This window comes from Calidris pugnax, unplaced genomic scaffold (assembly GCF_001431845.1).
Source record: "Calidris pugnax isolate Ruff unplaced genomic scaffold, ASM143184v1 scaffold91, whole genome shotgun sequence".
NCBI lineage: Eukaryota > Metazoa > Chordata > Aves > Charadriiformes > Scolopacidae > Calidris > Calidris pugnax.
In genome coordinates, this window is record NW_015090898.1 from 2,378,150 (window position 1) to 2,384,992 (window position 6,843).

Below are 6,843 nucleotides of genomic sequence, written 5' to 3' on the forward strand. Positions count from 1 at the left end.
GGGCGGCGGGGAAACGGGACCGGGCGCCGTGCTCGGGCAGGGGCTGCGGAGGGATGAGAAGCCTGCGGAGCTGAGCCGAGCCCAGCCAAGCCCAGCCCAGCCCGGGGGAGGTTTGCGGGAGAGGCGGAGGAGTAGCGGGCTCCCGGCCCTGGATTTCCACGGTGGCGGGGGCCGTGTGGATTACCCCGCCGTGAAGCGGGGAACCGGCACCCCGAGGAGGCGGGCGGCACCGGAGAGGCGAGGGCTGGTGAGTGGCTTGAGGTTGGCGAAGGGTTTCTGTACCCTCCGGGCATCCCCGGTGCCGGGGGTCCCCCGGGCATCCCCCCGCGGCCGGGAAGGTGCGGGGAGGTGGGGGGGTTTGGGCTCGTACCCCCCAGTGCGGGTCGCGGTCCTTTCCCCGCGGGTGGTACCGGGCGCTGCGGAGCCCCGGGCGGTACCGGCGGATCCCGGGGAGGTACCGGCGGTGCCCGGGGAAGCGGCTCAGCCCGGGAGCGGTACCCAGAGGTGCTGCCCAGCGCCCCTTGTAGGGGGGGTGTACGGAAAACAGTACCCAAACCCCCCCGGAACACCCCGGTTCCCGGTCCTCTGCCCCCCGCTCCCTCCCCGCGCTGGTTTCCCTGCCTACACGGGGAGATGGATTTTCTCCTTAATTCCGTTGTCGTTCGTTACCGCTCAGGCACGGTCTGGAGCAGGCAATGCACCAGAATAAAGTCATTTCTATAAAAAGTTAGTGTGGGCAAGGAGGGACTTTAAGGAGGGGGACACGCCGTTCCCCAGCACCGCTATTTCTGAGCCCCGCTCCCCGGCGCCGAGGCTGGGGAAGGGTTAAGGCGGGGAGCGGGGGCGGTGCGCCCGGGAGCGGTACCCAGAGGTGCTGCCCAGCGCCCCTTGTAGGGGGGGTGTACGGAAAACAGTACCCAAACCCCCCCGGAACACCCCGGTTCCCGGTCCTCTGCCCCCCGCTCCCTCCCCGCGCTGGTTTCCCTGCCTACACGGGGAGATGGATTTTCTCCTTAATTCCGTTGTCGTTCGTTACCGCTCAGGCACGGTCTGGAGCAGGCAATGCACCAGAATAAAGTCATTTCTATAAAAAGTTAGTGTGGGCAAGGAGGGACTTTTTTGAAGACACCCCTGAATCTCAGAAAAAACCAATCTCCCTTCCAAAGACCCTTTAGGAAAGGCAAGGAGGGGAGGGAAAGCAAATGCACTTGTGCTCCCTTCAGGGAAATGTGAACTTCTGTGTGATGGTGCGAGTCCTCTCCAGCCCCGCAGCCCTTGGGGTGGTGGGTTGGTCCCAGCGGAGGCTGCTCGGTGGGGGCACTGGAGATGCCAGGTTGTCCTCTCACCATGACCTCCCTTTAACCTGGCACGGGCACGCGTTACGGGCTTTGTCTCCATTCAAGCCATGGCCAATCCTTCCACCTTCCTGGAGGTGAAGTGAATGATGTTCAATTAATCTGCGTTCTAAGGGCTATCGGGAAGTCAATAGGTTAATATTAAGTGAGGTGAATAGTAAGTGGTAGAGGGACAAAAAACCCCTGTGTGTCTGTGACCTACGGTTCAAGATACGGGCTTGGAGGTGAGAGAGTGTGGAGTTAGCAGAGTGCCGTGGTGTAAAACCGGCTGCTGACAGGGTTCCCCAGTTATTTGCTGAGCACTTGATGCTTCACTGGTGGCTCGAATGTGTTTAATAGATCTCGGCTGACTTGGGGAGATGGTCTTGTCTCTCCTCCTCTGGATGGCTTCATTGATACCGTGTCTAAAAGTTAAATCAAATGACCTACTTTACAGCTGAAAGACAGATGCCTCAGAAGAAATCTGTGCTATCTTCAGAACAGATGTTTAGCTTTTTTCCTTTAACACAGAGGCGTTAGATCCTTTAAAATGCAATATTTTCTTTTCCTTTATTGCCGTCCTTTTGCCATTTGTTGTCACTTTGAGGACCCTCAAAGCTTAAATGTGGCATTTTGGGGTGGCGCAAGGAAACGGACAAAATAGCTTTGATTTAAGAAACTTGGTGGGAGCAAAGAGTAACGTGAACGTCCAACTGCTGTGGTGAAACAGCTTATCTAACAAACCAGTCATTTTCTCAACTCTTCTAACCGCAGCGCTCGTTGCAAGAAGATAAAGTAACCCAATTTACTCTTCATTGTCTTTATAGTCTTGTTTGATGTAATTAATCGCAGAGTTTCCCCCCGGCTTATAACAAGTTTGTGCGGTGGAAGCAGGTAACAGATGCTGCTGAGATCTGCACACAATTCCCCAAAATGATGGAAGGAGCTTTTCCTGGTGCTCTCCCCACGCCAGGTCTTGCTCTTGGTGTTCACCATGGGCTTCCCTGGGTAGAGGGGAACCTCAGCTGGGTGGGAAAGGGAAAACACAGACCCCGGCTGGCTGTGGGCTCCTGGAGAGGAGGTGGCTGCTACTGCCCCGTGCTCTTTAACTCTCTCCAGCAAATTGCATTAGTATGTGACAAATTGGCTTGCAAAGCAGCTAAATGGAAATGACATTTGGAGCAGTTTGCCGAGCAGACCCTGTGGTGTCTTGGGGAAACATGTGATTTGCAGCATCTTTCCCGAGATCTCTAATTTAACTTCCACGACGAGGCTTTCCAGAACTTACTTCGGGAACTCCTGTTGCAGCTGAACGTGGGAGACTGGAGCCCGTTTTGGGCTCGTTGCCCACAAGCTGGGGCAGATGTAGGCACAGGCTGCCTCGTGCCGTGGGGAGCTCATGTCTGGATTTGGGACTGGGGAAGAAAGGAAAAGATCATGCAGAGGAACTGGAGGGGGCAGGTGGCAGGAAGGTGGAAAACTGTGCTCGCTTTTGGGTGCCAACAGGGTGTTTTCCTGCAGGATCTGGGCTGTGTCTCAGAAGTACCTGCGTTGAGCTGAGGTTGTTTGGGTGGCTCTGGGGGGAGCGGAGGATGCTGAACGGCAGCAGGAACGCGGGCACCTGCCTCCATCCCGCCTCACACACGCGGCCGTTTGAACCCGGCGGTGATCAAGCTGTTTTAATTGGCCCCTCTGCAGCTCGAAGGATAAATATGTAACGGGGGGAGAGCGGCCCCCTCTTCCACCCGGCGTTTGGGGCTGTCATTTTTGATGGGGAAGCGTGTGCTCTCGCCTCGTCCCTGCGCGCTCGGGCCCCGCGCTCGCTCCCCCCCCTCTCCCTGTTTCTTCCAGTGTGTGAAAATTGCACTCCCCCAACTGTGTTTGGCATCCTTAAAAAGGAAAAAAAAAAAAAAAAAGATGAACCTGAGCATGCAGTGCTCCTGAGACAGGCCCCTTCACATTTCTAAACACTCTTGATTATTCAGCTAATCTTTATTTCATGGGCCTGTTACAAGAAACACAAACGGGGGAGAAAGTAGAAGGCGGTGACACATTTAAAATACACAAGAAAAGTGCTGGCAGGAATATAATCGCTCTTATTCCAGCGATATGAAATATTTATGGGCCTAAGTTGTGGCAAGATTCTCTGCCCCCACCCTTCCCACCTAACTCCTTCCGAGATGTTTTTTTCCCAGGAAAATACTAACAGGGGGCAGAGCCTGGTCCCCTAAAGGTGTCTGTGGGGTGGGGGCACCCAGCTGTCCGGGCACAGCGTCCGTCTGTCCATCCTTACAGAGGGAAGGGAGGTGCCCATCGCCCTGGGACGGGGAGCAGAGCCTTGTGTTACAGTCTGTTAACTCCAAATAATTCAGCAGCGTCCCCTCCTCGGGCCTGTGAAAAGCCCCCTTTGAGGTGTTTTGTAGGAGCCCGCTGCTCCCCCAGGGCATTCTGCTATTAATTCATTAGATCTGAGGGTTTTTTCTCTCTTCCCCCCCCCTTCTTTTCTCTCTTTTTTTATTTTTTTTCCCGATGGCCGGATCTGATGTGTCTTTATCGCCAAGAGCATCCTGTGTGTCTCCTCCTTGGCTCTGCTAATTGGGTGCCCACCTTCCCTCCCGGGGCACGGCGCGGGGCGAGGGCATGGCTCGCCTGTGTGAGACTTAAAGGTGGTTTTTTTTTTGGTCCGAGGAGGCCACGAGCTCTTTGTCTGCAGAAGTGGTGCAGAGGGAGCCTCCGGGATGAAAAGCAAAAGCGGGAACAAAAGCAGAATTGAGGGCAGCGTGCTGTCCTTGGGCGGCAGAGGCGGCTGCCCGGGGCTTGTGTTCAGATCCTTTTCTCTGCAGTGAAAATACATATATTTGCTGGGTGTTTTAGTGCTGGTGAGGGAGATGGGCTGTGAGTGCACCCGGTGGGTGCCTCTGGCTGGGTCCCCACGTGCCGCTGCACCAACCTGCTCGCAGGGTGGCCACGATGCCTCCAGCCCACCTTCCAGCCAGGCTCGATGTGGTCCAGGTGGCACATCATTGTCAAAAGCAGATGTTTTGCTGATGGAAGTCATCATCCCCCCCTTCTTTGCTGCCGTGAAGGGGATGTATCTGCTGTCTTGATGCCTGCTATCTTCTTCCCCTGGTCCTTCCCATCTGTGCCACCTCCCCAACATTTGCTTTTCTAGCTTGATTTTGCCCCAAAAGGCTCTGGCAAAGCGGGGTGAATTTGTGAGCTGGCTCCCCCCACCCCCTGCAGCCCCCCCTGGGCAGCGGGGCCAGCCGGCGGGTGGTGCAGGGGGAGCTGGGGATGGGATGTGGGCTTGAAATTCCTCCTCATCCCACTAGAGGGGATCCTCTGGATCAGGCTGGCGGAGCCCGACTGAAAAATGAACATAAAACCAGCAACTGGCAAAGAGATGCAGCCTCTGGCTGGTGTGTGAGCCCCGGCCCCTCGGAGGATGAGGATGGGTTTGGGGGCTGCGGGTCTGACCCGCTGCTTTCCTGGACGCAGCACTTGGGGTTGGGGGGGGGGGCAGGAGGATTTTAGTGCTTTTCAGGCATTCCCAGCCGAGGCAGGTTGGCTGCTGCCTCTCCCTGCTCCTTGCCCAGGAAAGTGTGGCTCCCCAGCGTGGCTTGTGGCTCCTCTGCCCTCCCTGGTCCCAGCCCAAGAGCTGGGAGATGCTGGGGTGGGGGCGAGGAGGCTGTAGAAGGAGTTCACCGAGAAAGCCTGAGTTTACCAAACACACAAATACAACATATGTCGGTGATGTACCTAATCTGCTGCCTGTTCTCTGCTGGGTTCTGACTGCGCTGGGGTCCATCTGGGTGTTTTGGGGACCTGGGTGATGCTCTCACCCTGGGGCTGGATTCTGGGATGCTGGCTGCTGCCTGGTGGGGGGCAGCCAGGGACGGGGTGCTGGGAAAGAGGTGCCCTCCCCTCCGTTATCGGGTAGAGCTGCTTCTGTTTGGGTGTAATTGAACTGGGAGGTGGTGATGGGGGGGGGGAATGAAAAGCGAGATAAATGTATCGTATTATGAAAATTTAATCCTGCTTTGCCTGGGCTAAAATTACATTCAGAGCAGGAGATAAAAGGCATCAGAAACATGTTATAAAAAAAGTCCAGATCATCTTAAAAGGCAGAGTGATAGTGAGCCTGGGAGAGCCCTGCCCTGGGGACGAAGTCCTGTGCTGGGGTGCACACTCGGTGCCATCTCCCCACTTGGTAGGGGAGACAGTTCCTCCACGAAACAAGTCCACTGGGGAAATTCTGTTATCCAGCTGATGCATTTCTACCTTAGCTCCCTGCAGTGTGTGCCATATCTCCTGTGGGTTCCTTAAAATCATGGTGTGGAGGGTTGTGTGATGGGCTCCAGTCTGGTTGGGGGTCTCCTGAAGCACAGGGGACCCGGAGAGGTTCTCTGCTCCGTGGAGGTTCCTGCCTACCCCAGCCATTCCTTCTGATGGGGCAGATGGCAGTGACGGTGGGAAGAGCTCAGAGCCTGTTGGTTTTGGGGTAAAAGGGGCTGATGGAGATGTCCCACCCCAGCCACGTCCTGGCTCCGTGGAGCTGCGCTGGAGCCGTTTCCCTGTTGTGCTCGGTGTGACAGCAGCTTCCCGGGCAGGAACGTCCCTTTTCCTGCTCTGGCACCACTTCCCTGCTTCATAAAAGTGAAAGGTGACGTCTGAGTAAATATTACACTGACCTCTCACCTCGCCTCCTCCCGCCGCCGCCGTTCCTTTCTCAGGGCTCATTAAGGGAGCTGCCGGCCGTCCCGGGGCTGCGCGCCCGAGGAGGGGGCTCAGAGCCCAAACCCGGTGTCTCGTGGCCAGGAGCTGGACGGGAAGGGCAGGCTCCATCCTGGCCAAACCTCCTCCCCGGGCGGGTAAGTGGGAGTGGGATCAGGCTTTGGTGGGGCTCGGCACGGGCTCTCCCGGTGGGTGCCGGTGCCACGTAATGGTGGAGCTGGGCTCGCAGCCCGGCCGTGGGTGCTGGTGGTGGTGGGAGCAATGGGGGTGGCTCTTTGATGGTGGTTCTGCTCCAGCAGAAGCCTCTGGGGGATCAGTTACAGCGGTGAAAATGTGAGTGGGAGGCTGTTTTGGGGAGTGGGTGCAGGCTGAGAGGGGGGGCTGAGCACAGACTCAGCCTTTGCCCCTCCGTGGTGACTTGGAGGGGCCAGGAGGGTTCCCCCGGGGCTGGACCAGGAGGGTTCCCCTGGGGCTGGACCAGTGGCTTCTGCTGCCGTGGCCTCCATGGGGGCATGGGGGTCAGCAATGGGAGCACTGGGATGTGTGGGGGGAAAAACCCTTGGGATGCACAGGCAAATCTCACTCCGTTTTCCCAGTGATGGGGTGACTGGAGGTGGTCTTGAGCAACCTGCTCTAGTGGGAGGTGTCCCTGCCCAGGGCAGGGGGGTTGGAACCTGATGATCTTTGGGGTCCCTTCCAACCCAAACCATTCTATGGTTGGGGGAGTGATAGTCCATAGAGAGGCCATTCCCCGGGTGTATCAGGGAAGGTTAAA

The 6,843-nt window shown here is 57.0% G+C and overlaps 1 protein-coding gene across 2 annotated transcripts in view; it reads left to right on the forward strand.

Annotated features, from left to right (window-relative positions):
* Window positions 1-6,843, forward strand: part of PLXNA2 (plexin A2) — a 217,552-nt gene that overhangs the window by 7,269 nt on the left and 203,440 nt on the right. Inside the window, exon 1 of one of the 2 annotated variants that reach the window (XM_014948565.1) lies at window positions 42-247. The exons of the other annotated variant lie outside the window; for it this stretch is intronic. The gene's annotated coding sequence lies outside the window, so the exon portion shown is untranslated. Of the gene's footprint in view, window positions 1-41; window positions 248-6,843 lie in introns of those variants that run through there. 2 annotated transcript variants of the gene reach the window in all.